The sequence below is a fragment of the Adiantum capillus-veneris genome, chromosome 4 (genome assembly GCF_014529385.1).
Source record: "Adiantum capillus-veneris isolate H3 chromosome 4, ASM1452938v2, whole genome shotgun sequence".
NCBI lineage: Eukaryota > Viridiplantae > Streptophyta > Polypodiopsida > Polypodiales > Pteridaceae > Adiantum > Adiantum capillus-veneris.
In genome coordinates, this window is record NC_140934.1 from 153,340,647 (window position 1) to 153,356,940 (window position 16,294).

A 16,294-nucleotide genomic window follows, 5' to 3' on the forward strand; every position below is an offset into this window, starting at 1 on the left:
TTTCACTTTTGAATGATGGTTTTCCTCACTACTCTTTCCCTCAAACCATTTCATTAGGCTCTCTTCACCCTCACAAGCTTTCCAAGCTCTCTCTACCTTCGCAAGAGGACCGCCATTCCTGGTCTAGCTAGAAGGACCACTGCGGTTTTTCTCTCTTCACCATTGCAAGAGAACCACCATTTTGTTCTCTTCACCCTCACAAGCTTTACAATTTTTCTCACTAGTTTTGCTTGTCTACAAGCTCACTTCAACCTCACAAGTTTTCCCATCATTTCTACTCTGCATGGAAATCATTTTTGTCTCCTCACCCTCACAAGATTTCCAAATTTTCTCACTATTTTTGCTCTTCCTAGAAGCTCACTTCACCCTCACAAGTTTTCCAAACTTTCTCACTAGTTTTGCTCTAGTTAGAAGCTCCCTTCAGCCTCACAAGCTTTTTCACCATTTCCACTCTGCCTAGAAACTCATTAAGTTGTTCCATATGGAAATCAAGCTCAACCAAGTGTAAGAAACCGTGAAGGTTGTGTATCAAAGGGGCTACAGGTATCTGAGCTCAAGCATTACAAAGCCAATGGAGCAAGCAAATGGATATGGACAGAAGTCAGCGTATATCTTGTTGATCCACAAATTGGAAGGTAAATATAAAAATTTGAAGCCTTACTCTCATAAATAGATTTGCATGGTGGCCATCTGCATTTGAAGAAGGATCCAACTATTTCTAAAAGGACAGGAAATGTTTTGTAGGATGCTTCAACAGGAGGTTTAAAAGCAAAATATTTACTTTGTTTTCTATGTTGAACATTGGATCTCATGATATCCTGCAGCATATGCACTATCTACATGGACCATATTTTGGAAAACAAGGGCCCATTGCAACACATAGAAGTCACATTATCAAGCACAAACTTCATTTTTCATATCAACAATAAAGGGAGGATGACAAAGAAGAAGCAATGCACTAAAATAACTACTCAATCGATACCAAGGGAGGCAATTATAGAGAATCAGATCAACAAACCAACAACAACCACCTTGTTGTGAACATCACAATCATTCCAAGGAGGAGACTATTTAGATGCAAAGTTACAATATCATTCCTTGCAAAAGGCTATCAATTTAACAATATAATTCCTTGTAAATTTACTTTAAACCTCCTTATAAATTTACTTTCAATCTCCTTGCAAAACATTCAATGTCACAATAAAATACCTTGTAAAGTTACAACAACATATGTTCCTCTAAACATTGCAACATCGGGATTAACATTTATTTCCCCTTTGCCACACAATCATTTTACTCATGTATAACTCCTAAGACAAGTTTCCTTTAACTATTCTTGAGCTTGAAATTTTTTCACTACTCTTTTGACTTAACTTAAAATTATAACTTTCAAATAGAGAAAAATGAAAAAAAAATTAACATCACAAATGAGTCCGAAATGTCCAAAAACCCCGAGAACGACTAGCTATATGCCTCGTTCTGACATCGAGAGAGGTCAATATGGCCGAAAAAGGCCTCCGGAGGCATTATCCTATACGATGCGAGGCCCTCTCCTCCCACCGTACCGGATAATGCCTCCGGAGGCCTTTTTCGGCCATAGCGACCTCTCCGGGTGTCAGAACGAGGCATATAGCCAGCCGTTCTCGAGGTTTTTGGGCATTTCGGACTTATCTATGATGTCAAAAGCTTAAAATAATATAGATTTTAAAAGTTACAAGTATTATTATTGTAAAAGAAAATTGAGAAATTTAGTGACTATGCTTGGGTGCAATATGCTTAATAGATCTGTATATAAAAAGAGATCTATAGTAGGCATGAAAGGTGAATCTGTGAATGCAAATAACCCACATGTCACGAATGGGGTAATGAAATTCTAAAACTAACCCCCTATCCTGCTGTGCAAGCAAGGCACACTGTGGCACCAAATTGGTGTTCCAAACATGACCCACACAACATGAGGGTTGGGGTAGTGAGATTCTAAAAATACCCCCTATCCCGTTGTGCAAGCAAGGCATAGTGTGGCACCAAATAGGCCTTTTGCTAATATCTTTTTCGTATGAGAAAAACCATAGGAATCCAAATAATAAGGTCACTCGGTATTTTTTTGCATGGTATGTGCATGAAGCCAGAACGACGCGATGGGGGGGGGAGTGACAAGCTATACGATGCCCTTTTCGCGCGGTGCGGGCAAGAGCTAAAATGAAGCAACATGGGGAGTGTCAAAGCCTCTGAGCGCTTTTGCACATGATTTAGAAAAATAAGTCCAAATAATAAGGTCACTCAAGATTATTTTCCATGGTGTATGCATGGAGCGAGAATGACACGATGAGGGGGGGAGTGACAAGCTGTACGATGCCCTCTTCACGCGGTGTGGGCAAGAGCTAAAATGGCCCCAACGTGGGGAGTGTCAAAGTCTCTGAGCGCTTTTGCACACGATTTAGGAAAACCTTAGGAATCCGATTTACAAGGTGATTCAAGGTTCTTATGTGGTGTGGCCGTAGAGCTAGAACAACGTGATAGGAGGGTGACAAGCTCACATATAACAACCGCACTATGGGAAAGAGTTGGACCAATGCAATAGGGGGACGCGATTTGTGGGCGAGCTGTTTCTGGCGATACTCAAGTGTTACGGGGACTCCCGGGATACTCAAGATGAACACCTTCACCAAGAGGCCAAGGGCCCGTAACTTGGAGCTCACTCGCTGATAAGACTCGCATCCTATGATTTGAGTCCCTTTTGGTGGCTCGTTGATGGGTTCGTCCAGAAAACGACCCGCTTTTTAAGAATCAGGCGAGCGGATTCTCAAAAGAAGGGACAATCTACCCAACTCTCTCTCTCTCTCTCTCTCTCTCTCTCTCTCTCTCTCTCTCTCTCTCTCTCTCCCCCCAACTAAAATTTGATTGTCATTTCACGACCAACTTACATTCAAACAAAAAACACCGGTGAATCATTCAATATACTATTAATAAGAGAAATAGCAGTTCCTTACACACACAATTAGGGTCTATTTCATCTAGCAAACCCCAAATCTATGAGTTCCATTGCATCCAAAGTAAATACATATGGGGGGTGATACATCATGGGTGACGTGGAGGAAAGAAGGGCGGTGGGGGGCCATATCCTCTGGGAGGAAACAAAGGTCGTGCCAACGGGGGCAGTGCACCAATGGTGGGGGAACTACTCCAAATGGCAAAAGGTGTGAACTATATGTGGGGGGGGATGTAGGTAGTGAAAGAGGCAATGGATCAACCCCGGGTGGGGCCTCAGATGTGGAGGCAATGAATGCACTGGGAGATGGTCCAATTGCACGCCATGCCAAAAATGGGGCTGTGAAAGTGGGATATGGTGCTGCTACTGCCCCGCCCTGACTGCTCAATGGTGTCGGGAACGGTGGGTCAAGCGGATGAAGCTGCTCGGACACCTGCTGCGGTTGCTCAGTTACCTGAGCTCTGACACTCCTATGAAACATCAATGTCGAGCCTAAATCGGAAGGTAGGTGCTGAGCTGGCTCCAAACAAGCACTCAAAACTACCCAATACTTCTCACAACTAATGCAATGTCTACGTAGTAGTAAACATTGTGATGGCAATGTCCCAACTCCTGCAAAACAATCCAACACAGCATCTCCCATGTTTGTGAAGGTACCTAGTAGCCATCTACATAAAAAAAGTTACCTTAAGATTTATATACCTATAATTTTATAGGAACAATAAAAACAGCTAACAAAAAAATTCTACCACCTGGCAAACGCTGGACTCCTCTCAACACCTCTACGAAAAGGCCGGCCCATACGATCAAGCGTCCACTGTGTGGAATCTTATCCTGGTAGCTTCTCCCACAACATGTCGTCATCTGCAAAGAAGCCACGTACATTTGCTGCAATCTCTCCATCCGCTCGATCCTACCTCGGAAGCCGGCACCCACTAGTTCTAGGGGGTGAAAAAATGGCTAGCAACAAAGTACCAACCTGCGGGGAGCAAGTAAAACATTATTTTTTGACCCATGAACATCGAAGTTACTATTCATCATCAAAACAAAAAAACAACATACCCCCTCTAAATAGTCCTGAACAGTCGTACAACTAACCAGATCCCTCTACCTTCGAAGTGACGATGGAAAGATGTTCTGCACGACATGTCGCCACAATCATGCCATCCACCAAAAGAAACTCGGATGCCAGAAGGAATGCAGCATCCACAAGATCACTATCCCATTGGTTCCATATAGGAACCCCACCCGTGCTAGCTGCATGTGGCCTAGTGTGTAAGGGAAAGGCCATGTACACCAAACGTACGCCACCCAATCTCAAGCTGGGGTTCATCTGCCCTGTTCCTGATAGAGAGCCCAAGAATCTACGTAGTGACTGCATAGAACTGCATGCAGTTTTTGTTAGCACTATAAGTGTGCACATAACTATGATTGTATATAAGCGTGGCTTACCTGTCATTGCACAACACATCTGGAATAGCTTTTGACAACTCTTTGGCACTAGCATGCACTGCAAGGTGGCGTGGCTCTACATGCATATCTGTATATAGCAACATAAGATCAAATATATCTTTCAAGCAATGCTAAAGAGAACAACACAACATTAAGCATTTTCACGTACCTGGATGGTTATCTCCCACAACTCTGGCCATGTCTGATAAGTCCTCTACAGCCCTACCATGTGATGGTGAACATGGAGGGGACTCCTGGATGCCCCCCACTGGTCTGGGAGTGAAGGATAGTGTCGGTACACTGTGACTCATAGAACCAAGGCTATGAGCACTATCGCTGACTTCTACAGAATACTCCACAACCACATGCTCGCTCTCACTGTCGCTCGAAACTACAGCCCTCTTCTTTCTCTTCCCACGTTGCTTGTCAGCTTGTTGTGCTTGCGAGTCTTTCCTTGAGGTCTGTTTCTTCCTCTCCGGTTTGTTTGATGTGTTTGGAGATAGAGCATCGTCTATCACAACCGCTTTCTTCCGTGACGCACTATGCTCCGCTATTAATTAAAAGAAGAAGAGTTACTGAGTCCATATTCTATTGCTTCATGGCAAAGGTAAAAACTACATAGAGGCATACCTATGTATAGCTCTTCCTCTTTGGGTGGGTACTCCTTGTCTGGGTAGTCCTGCCACCAAGGACACTTGAGCCACGCTCCCTTTGGCCGCAAGTCATCTATCCACTTGTCAGGATATAAGCCCGTCTCCTCTCTCTCCGACCTGCACCATGCATCACTGGGGTTCTCGGGAATGGGAAAGACAAGAGCATCTCTCCACCATCGACAAGACAGACCACAAAGTTTTCATTTGCATAGAACAAGATTAGTGTATCCTACTACATTCTTAATTTTTCAATTAAAGATGTCGAGCCTGTACAACAAGCGTCGTGCCGTACAAGAAAAATGGGGTTGCTCTTCGGGTTCATGTGTGGATTTGATCAGAGCACTCCACTTATTGAAGGCCTTCTCAAAGTGCTTGCGTCTGTATGTCAATAATGTGTGGGCAAGCGTGCAACCATGCCTACCTTCAGCCTTCTCATGTTGGATAGCAACATCATGATTCTCGGCCTCCATTTTCTCGGCCATCTCAAGCACTCTCCTGCAGCAGCAAATAATAAGTCACAAGTTACACAACAAACTGCTATCTGGTGCAAATGTTTGAGAAATCTAACCTTTCCAACCGCCACCAGTAGACGTGATATCAAAGCCACTGGATCCAGGCCTTCTCCATCAAACCGATGCCCTTCTCCTTCAAGGATGCATCATCGGCTTGGAGCAAATCAAGCAATCGGCACTTCCTATCAAAGGAAACGCGAGACTTATTTTTTATTGTTACATAATAAAAAAAGAAATATATCCAATGATTTAAACGACTATTACTTACTCTGTTGGGCTAATGTGTGCGCACGCTACCTCTGCCACTCTCGAGGGTGTCATTTTCGTGGTCTTCTCACCCCAACTAGTAAATGAAATACATTTTTGGAAAAAATCGCTGCCATTTTCTGGATTTGCAATGGTGGCTATCTCTAGCCCTTTGCGCGTAAAGTATTGCTCCGTTTGAGAAAGCGCTAGATTGATGCTTTCCTCGTAAGCGTCAGGTGCCAACTCGTAGTCAAAACTCCCTTTTGATGGCAGCCCTTCCGTTTTACTACTAAACATATGATCGAACTCTTCCTATTATTTTCAAAAGACTCAATCAAAATACAAATAATAAAATTTCGTAATCAAAACATATTCTCATATACAATTGGTTTGAAGTATAGCTTCCAAAGTAGTTGCGCAAGGACAGCCATTGGAAATTTTAGCCACTTAGACTTATTTGGACCTCTAAGATTCAAAGCCCTTTCCGCTGCCAAACGCGCTCTTTCGGGGAATTTTTGCAGAAGTGATGTAGGGTCCGCCAACCCTAGCTTTCTCATCATGAAAATATCATGAACAGTCGTATGAGGCACTGAAGCGCTCATGGCCCTGTTTAACAATCGATTGTAATTTATATAGTTTACAAATAAGATGCATTTACATTAGCGAAAAAATAAAAGGGCTCACCTATTGATCATACCCAAAACCAATAGAAACTCCGCTACCTCATGTGGCTGAAAGACAACTAGAATGCACTCCACCTTTGGCGCTTTCTCAATTGGAATGTCATTCTCGTTCATCCACCGCATCCATGCCTCCAATCGAAGATTACCATCCCAAACCACAAAGTACCTCTCGACCATGTGACTAAGCTCCGGGATTTGGCGAAGCTCTTCATCCAAATCATATGACATTGCAAGATCCCTCGCAGCGTGACCACGATGAGTAAATTGTTTGTGATCCTCCCCAGGAATTCGTTCACTAACAATAAATCTTACCATCGTTGGTTGGTAGCTTTTATTTGCAATAGATATTTGCAAATCGTTCACATGGTCATCATGCGTGCGGATGGCGGGGTTTGAGAGAAGTCGACAAAGAGGCAATCGTGGAAGTTTCCCATCGTATGGTACTCTGTGAGAATCCACCCAACCCAAAGAAATGTGTTTGTCGACAACATTTCCAAACACTTCGTCTTTGACATTCTCAATAGCGGTACCTGTTTCCACAAGATGACTGGGTCCGGCGCTTGATTGTGATGTTCCAGCCACTCCAGTTACAATGGATACAATACGATCCAAAGAACTGAATGCCTGAGATTGTTGGGTATCCTGTGTGCCTAACAGAGGTACTTCTTGTGAGGTAGTAACATCCACCTCATCAATTGCACCAGTATTTTTTGTTTGGTTTCTTGTTCTCATGCTTGCAAGAAAGAAGAATAATTTATAAGAAATAGATATAGGATGATTTATGAGAATTTGTAGGTTGGAAGTTTGAGATGTGAACTTGAGAGAGAGAGAGAGAGAGACAGAGAGCTCTGTGTAGCATAAGAGAATAGAGAAGAAGAAAAATGAAGAAGAGAAGGTCACTTTATAAAGATTTTAATTTTTTATTAATTTTAATTTTAATTTTAATTTTTTTATGATTGTGTGTGTGAGAGAAAGGAATGTGTGTGTGTGTGTGTTTTGCCATGTCCGTGCGTGTGTGCGTGTATACGTGTGCTTTTGTGTGTATGTGCAGCGTGTGTGTGTGTGTATGTGTATGTGCAGCGTGTGTGCGTGTGTGTGTGTGCAACGTGTGTGTGTGCACGTGCACGTGCGTGTGTACGTGTGTGTGTGTGTGCAAACACACACGCTGCACGCACGCGCACGTGTGTGTGCGCCACACACACACACGCTGCACTGAGGCGCGTGTGTGTGGTGCACACACGAACGCGAATGTGTGTGTGTGTACACACACACACGCCCGTGTGTGTGTGTGCGTTTAAGTTTGTGTGTGTGTTCACACACACACACACACACACACACATGATGCATGGTTTTTAGGACCCCTTCTGAAGATGCAATAAAGGCACAGTCAGTTGTTGGGGAGATGAGGATACTCTAGTCCAAGGGGTTGTAGGCCATGGACAGAAGATACGTGGGAACGAGCTCTTATGCATGCCTACAACCTCTATCTTACAGAATAGCCCATTCTAGGTGTGAATTTCTAGTGAAATTTACATGAGGATGTTCGTGTGGACTCACAGCACAGCATACTCCGTTTTCACTTTTTTACCGACAGTAAATATTTTTTACCACAGTAAATATTTTTCACCTACATGGTAAATACAAATCACTTTTTACCTGCAGTAAAGTTTTTCACCCATGGTAAATATTTTTTACTGCACCATAAGTATTTGGTAGGTAACAGTTCACTGTTACTAGAAGCAGTGATTGGGCATCAACAATGCAGTTACAGGAGGAGAAAAGGAGAAAATCTTATGGTAAAGGTGAGTCAACAGGGATAAAGACTTTTGAGTTGAAAAGAGACATGGTGATTTTTTCAAAGAACACATGTCAAAAGAAGCCATGGTTGAGGATTTTTTGAGAATTTGATATTCAAGAGGACCCAGCTGCCACCCCCCCCCCCCGCGCAGGTCCCCCCTGACATGTGCAGAACCTCCAGTTTCAACAGCCACCTCACCTGCTCTTAAATGCTGGTCAAGGCCTTATCCCCATGTGTCACAATAAAAAAAAATCAGCATTTATCCTCCCCTCTCACATCACTCTAGAGAATATCTTGATGATGACATATCAGGTGACCTGAATCTGTTGACCACCCTAAGCAAAAAGTAACCCCAATCAACGGATTTAAGCATGTTTATCCCTAATCCTAAACCCTCTCAGAAACCTATATAAGGAGGCCTTCTCTCACTCAAAACCAACACTTCACCCACTTCACCAAGCAACGAAGCTATGACGACCTTGATCACAACGAGGAGCTGTGGATGGAGCTCTACTCTCTCTCCCTCTCTCTCTCTCCCTCTAGTATGCTACATTACTAGCCCTAAAACCTAAATAAGGAGTCTTCTCTCATGCTCCATGGCCACCATCCTCGCCATCATTCTCTAAGGTATTGATGTGTTGCTAGTAGGATCATACCTACTTGCTGGGTTGATTGTTTTTGACAAGGGATTATGCCATCCTTGGCTTGCTTCTCTATATCCTTGTTATGTATGATCAGATGCCGTTGTATTGTTAACGTGATGTCTTGTGTATATATATGCTACATAAGGTCCCTAAGCTTCGCTTCTATGTGTTTTGCCATATGTTTTGATGTCATCATAATGCCAGAAGTCTCACTTGCCTATGTGCACTATGTGTGAGGTCCCTAAACCTCTTAATTTAGGGTGGTGCCCCCTTTGTTTTGTTCTTTGCTTGTTTGCATGAGGCGTGGTTTGTGGAGTGTGAACGAGTACAGAGGCCACCCGATTGCACTGCTCTTTTTCCCGCTATCATTTTGGTGCCCCCACTGAGGAGGGCTACACAGACCTTCAGTCCACAAGCAATGAAGATGTGCAATCTACAACATGGACGAATGGCGTGAGGAGTTTGCAAATTGGAGAACAGAAGAGGAGGAGGCTTTAGAGGCCTTAAAAGCTTTCATCGAGGTCTTGTTACCAGGTTGCAGTGTCATTGAAATTCAAGAAGTAAGTTCTTCTACATGCCTTGTTCGTGATCGTCACCAACGAAGGAGAGTGAGAACAAGAGCTTGATATACCTCTCCTCTCAACCTATGAGTGCTCCAGAAACCTCCAACGCACACGAGCTTGAAATATTCTACATCAACATACACGAAGGTACTGTGACACACATTAAGGGAAGAGAAAGCATCACCAGACCTCTCTTTCCTGAGGAGCCGACTAAGAGGAGGAAGATCACCTCTACACCTAAGTGGCCCAAGGCCGCAGCGCGTGCTCAAGCGTAAGGTAACATTTGGCTTAATCTCATTAATAAGGGATTACATGACCACTACAGGCAAGAAAAAGGCTAATGAGCAACCAACCTTAACCTCCAACTTGCAACCACGACTCTCACCCCTAAATCCTCCTGAAGCAAAGAGGCGAAGGCTTGCCTACAAGATTTCCGCCCGTCTGCGAGTGCTCCCAGTGCACTTTGTGAATCCAGACACCACCAATCCCAAGCCAACCTCCGGTCCGCGTGAAGATCACTTTGGATATTGTCCAAAGTTCTTTGGAGACCGGGTGAAAAGCCTCCCTGCCCTACCTTTGCTGGTAATTTTCAAGAAGTTATCTCAATCTAAGGAAACTATCTTAGTTGATGATGTGCTGCACATTAATGGTGTCACTTTCATTCGTCATGCTGATTATGGTAATAGCATCCAATTGTTGCTTGCTAAAAGGCTCAGCATTGTACAAAGTGTTGCCATCATGCCTTACGTCTTCACAGATGCATCAGGAAGAGTCGAAGTGATCCGAGGTGCTGACCTTCTGTGGCTGATCAGGCTCATTGGTCCCAAGGTGGTGCAACTAAGCTAGGCTCTTGTGTGTAAGTATGGATACCAATAATGAGAATGATGATCCTCGCATGTTTCCTTTCCATTTTGTGCGTCATATCCGTGTGAATATTTGTATTGATAGAAAAATCTTTTATCAGCAAAGAATAGCCCTGTTGTTTGGAGCCGAGAGACTTGGGGAAATCTTGCGCTCTCCTCATCTTGTCATTCTACCCTTACTAGACTATTACCATTCCTTTGATGTGTCGATCTTCATCCTATTTTGAGCTAAGTTGTGCTAAAGCTCCAAATTGTAATTACCATACTCTATTTTAAAATAAATTGGAGCTGTTTGTGTAATTGTTTACTCTCTCACTTATGGACTTCCCTAATTTTTATGGTAAGCCTGGGGAGGTTGTTCCAGACTTTTTGGATAATTTGGAAATGGCCTTTCTGGTATCGGAAAGGGATGACGAAGCTACTAAGTTAAGGACCTTTCCTTTGGTCTTGAGGGAAGGTGCAAAATTATGGTATCAAACTTTGGCACCTGAAGAAAGAAGAGACTGGGAGTCCTTAAAGATGGCCTTCATCTAAGAATTTCTCCGCCATGAGCCTCCAGAGGAGATATGGAGACAGCTCTTAGAGCTACGCCAAACATCACCCAATGACTATAGAAGCTATGAAGGAAAGTTTTCCAACCTGTGGGAGAAATGGTGTGCATCACTATGTGAAGGAGAAAGGGCACCAGAATGCCTAAAGAAGGACTATTTCCTGGCAGGGCTTTACCCCATCCTTCGAGAAAAGGAAAAAGGTAAATTCCCAGATACCTTTGATAAAGCTATGACTTATGCAAGGGAGAAGGATAGGAAGTTAAAATTCCAAGCTCAACTACAAGGGGGAATGGAGCCTCCACCGTTAGCTCAACCTACGGCAAGGGTAGTAGCAGGGACAGGGGCAACAGACCAAGAGTCCTCTCAACAAGAATTACTTCAACAAATCACCAATCAACTAGAGAGCCTGTCCATCAATCTGGTTCAAGGTGTAAGGGCTCCCCAGCCAGGAAATGAACGAAATAGACAAGAAGGACAAAGGCAAGCACGTGAGTACATTTGCTACAACTGTGGAGAGGTAGGTCACGGCATGTATTATTGCCCCCATCCACGACGCTATCAAGGAAATGGTAATCAAAGACGGTCTCCTCGCCAGCAAGTCACTCCTCCTCGAGCTAGGCCACTAAATGGACAAAATGCACACGTGGCTCCACCAATCCAAATATTGAGACCCCCTCCTCCACCACCACAAGCACCAACAGAGATCCCTCCACTACCATCGGGAGGGGAGGACAGGGCTGTCTCTGTCATAAGTCTTGACAATGGTAAGGATAAAGGGAAAGAAAAAATGGAGGAAGCTGTTGCCATGCCAATAAAGAGAGTTAGGAGACAAAGAACTGATGAAATGGAAGCTTCAGAGCCGGATAAAGGGAATGAGGGTTCCTCCCAAGTGATAGGAGACAAGAAAAGGAAGAGTAGGTCAAGGAGGCACATAGGAGTAGAAGACTTTCCACTTGGGGTAGGATCCATACCTTACGACCTGGTAGCAGATGTGAGTAAGCAAGGACCAAAGATTTCATGGCAGCAACTCCTCCACCTTTCCCCAAAGATGCGTAGAACCTGGTCTACGATGGTCAGCACCAGGAGGGCTAAGGCAAAGTCAGTTGGGTCTATTAGTGCAAGAGGCATGAAGGATATCGTGCCAGTCATTGATGCAAAGATTAAGAGTCAGCGAGTCTCCAATGTGTACGTAGATGGTGGAGCCGAGATTTGTGTTATGACAGAGAAATTAATGCACAGGTTGGGTTTGGAAGTAAACGAGCAAACTTCCTTACAAGCTAAGATGGCAAATAATGTAAGGGTGGCTTGTGTGGGAAAGGTTAATGGAGTGAAGGTTTCAGCTTTTGGTGTTGCAATCTCAATTGATGCTTATGTGATCCCAACTAAGGGGGAGGGCTATCCGCTAATCCTTGGAAGACCTTGGCTTATGGCTATGAAAGCTAGGCAAGATTGGGAGACAGGTTCCCTTGAGTTGCGACCAAATCATAAGGTAGGTGGCAAGCAACAAAAAATTGTGTATGACATGAAGCAGGGTAGACAACAAGACCTAGAGATGGAGACTTCTATGGATGAATGGAGCACAAGCAGCTGCTCTTCATCTGAGGATGAGTCATCTGAGGAGGATGCTAGCTCTTTGGAAGTCATGGGTATAATACTGCGAAACCCAGAAGGAGAAGGTGGTCAAGACTCTCTAAACAAGGAAGAAGCCACAGGCTTAGAGGAGATGCTAGCTAAGGACCTACTAGAAGAAGAGAGAGAACCCTATTTTCAGGTACTAAAGAAGCATGCTGGCCTCTTTATAACTAATTACGAGCACATTAAAGGAGTGACGGTAACCCAACACCATATCCAATTAAAGGAAGGTGCCAAACCAGTGGTGCAAAGGCTAAGGAGATTAGGGCTAGTGCAACAAGATGCACTCTTAAAAGAAGTAAAAAGATTACTCAAGGCAGGATTTATCTACCCAGTGGAAGATTCTGAGTGGGTGTCTCCAGTTGTGGTAGCACCAAAGAAAAATGGGAAGTGGAGGGTATGTGTGGATTACAAGCCTCTAAACGCAGCCACAAAAAGGGACCATTTTCCTTTGCCTTTTCAAGATGAAATACTAAATGAAGTGGCTGGTCATGAAAGGTACACAGTGTGTGATGGGTACTCAGGCTACTTCCAAATCAGAATTGCAGATGAAGACCAAAGAAAGACTACCTTCATAACACCTTGGGGGTGTTTTGCTTATAGAGTTATGCCTTTTGGTTTAACTAATGCCCCAGCTACTTTCCAGAGGTTTATGAACTTGGTGTTTCAACCTTACTTTGGTAAGTCCATACGAGTCTTCATTGATGATTTTTGCATTTACAGCTCTAGGGAAGTACATCTGTCCAAGGTTGATGAAGGTTTCACCCGTCTGGTCCAATTGGGTGGGCAATTGAATAAAGACAAGTTCCACATAGGTGAGAGCAAGGTCACTCTACTAGGCCATGTTGTGTCTCAAGATGGTATTGAGGCTGACCCTGAAAAGGTAAAGACATTGTTAGCTTTACCTACTCCTTCAAACGTGAAGCAACTAGTCTCCTTCATTCAAAAGGTTCGCTACATGGGACGATTGATACATCTCCTTTCTCAGGCAATCTATCCTTTGCAGCAGCTCACTAAACACACTACATCGACATGGAGTGAGGAGGGTGAAAGGTGCTTTCAAGAAGTTAAAACCATTTTGAGCTCATTGCCTGTCGTCCTACAACCCACATGGGGTGAATTATTCTATGTAAATCCTAGTGTAGGTCCAGAAGCTCTAGGAGCTGTCTTGATGCAAAAAGACCCAAAGACATCTCTCATGAGACCAGTCTACTTCTCTAGTAGACTGATGACAGCTGCTGAAAAGGGTTTCAGCGCAACTGAGCAATTGGTGCTAGCTCTTAAGTTTGCAGTGGAGAAGTTTCAGGCTTACTTACTTCCGAGACAATTTGTGGTGATCACAACTGAGGAGGTTTTTCCATATGCCCTACAACACATGGAATTGTCTCAAAGAATAGCAAAGTGGGTGGTGTAGCTTCAAGAGTTTGACTACACACTACAAGTAGAGGATTCCACCCGTGCTTGTTTGGCAGATGTCCTCACACAAAGGTGTTATGAGAAGGCCAAGAAAGAGGCACCTAGTAAGGTACCGCCTATCCCGGAGCCTGAAGTTCTACTGGGAGCACACAGTTTGTATTTTGATGGGGCTTACAAGAGGACCAAAGACAAGGCATCAGCAGGCATAGTAATATTAGGTCCAGAGAAGGAGAAGATCTTTGCAAAAGGGTTTCATCTAAAAGAGGTTCATTCTAGCAATGAAGCAGAGTACCATGCCCTTGTTTTAGGGTTGCAATGTTGTCTTTCTCAGGGCATCACAAAGCTAGATGTTTTTGGTGACTCCATGTTGATTGTTAAGCAAATGGTTGGTGTATGGGCCTGTAAAAATGACAAATTGTCTGTTAAGATGAGGGTAGCAAAGGCCTTGTTGAAGGGTTTTAAAGAAGTTCGAGTGCACTTTGTACCTAGAGATCAAAATCGAGAAGCAGATGCCTTAGCAGTTGAAGAACTACAAACTCTCATAGTAGGTGCTATCCTTGTGAAAAGTCCTTTATACTAGGGAAAGGAGGAGCTGCATGATTTACTTTACTTTCTTGAGCATTGTGAAGCACCCTCTGGTATGAGTAAAAGTGAACGTAGGTGGTTGGCAAAAAAGGCTACCAGCTATAGCTTAGTGAATGAGGACTTGTATTGTAGAGGGAGAGATGCTGTCTTAAGGAGAGTTCCTGCATCCCAAGAGATAAAGGATATTTTGTTTAGTTGTCATGAAGGTGTGTGTGGTGGCCACTTTGCACAAGAGATTACTAGCAGAAAGATTTTACAAGCAGGGTTCACGTGGCCAAGCCTTCATTGAGATGTACAACATTGGTGCCGCACATGTGAGGTTTGCCAAAAAGCTGGACCAAGGCATCCTACCCATGAAAATCAGCATCCAATCAAAACCTATGGGCCATTTGAAAAATGGGGAATAGATGCAATAGGGCCACTACCTTGCACTCAATCAGGGAAGGAATACATCATTATGGGGGTGGAGTACATGACCAGATGGGCAGAAGCTCGTCCCACAAAGCGCATCACAGCCAAGGACGTGAGTGATTTCATTTTTGAATGCATTTGTTGCCGTTTTGGCACACCTTTAGAGATTCTCTCGGATAAGGGACCGGGATTTCGAGCTGATTTAGTCGGGCAATTGATGAGCAAGTTAAAAATCAAGCGCAAGCACTCTACACCATACTACCCTCAGTGCAATGGTCTTGTGGAAAAGGTAAATGGTCTTATATGTAAAATCATCACTAAGCAAGTGCATTTACATCCTAAGGCATGGGACAAACACCTAGATGCAACAATTTGGGCCTACAGAACATCCTTTAAAACATCCTTGGGGTATACACCTTTTCACTTGGTTTACGGGCAAGAGGCACTATTGCCAATATAAGTGGAGCTAGCGAGCCTCCGAGTTCTAAAAGCACATCAAGAGGATAGTCAAGAGAAGCAGGTGGAAGGAAGAATCATCGATTTGGAGAGGTTAGGGCTAGATCGACAGTCAGCAGTGAAGTACTATGCAGCCCAGGCAGAGAATAAATGAAAGAAGTTCAATAGCAACCTTGTCAAGAAAGGTATCAAGGAAGGTTCTTTAGTGCTCAGATACGACAATCACTTTGATCGCAGGAAGGATGGTAAGTTCTTGCTTAAGTGGGAAGGCCCTTTTGTAGTGATATAGAGGTTCTCAAATGGTAGTTACCAACTAGGTGACCTAGATGGTAAGGTACATCAGACCCCGGTAAATGGTTGGCGATTGAAGGCCTACCAATGTCGTCTTTCACAGCCATATGCTGGTGAAATCAATGCTAAGGATGGTTCAGAGGAGAGCTCATCATATTCGAGCTCCAACTAAGGTAACAATCATGTACATAGTCGTTTCGGGGAAAAAAAAAAAAGAGAAGACAAACAAAAAAAAGAGAAGAAAAAAAGAAAAAAAGAGAATGCTACCAGTGAAAGTGGATATTGACAATGGATGGGGTATGGCTTTCAAGGGTCTAGGAGACTAGTTGTTAGTCATGGATGGATACAATTATTCATCAGAAAGGACTAAACAGGGTGCATCAGCCAAGAAAGCAGTCACATGGCAAATTCAATTGGTACCAGGTCGGTAAGTATTCAAGAGAACCCTATTGTAGCACAACCTACAGCTAGAGGCATCAAATACCTCTAGCTTAAGGGGGAGGGCTATATGATGCATGGTTTTTAGGACCCCTTCTAAAGATGCAATAA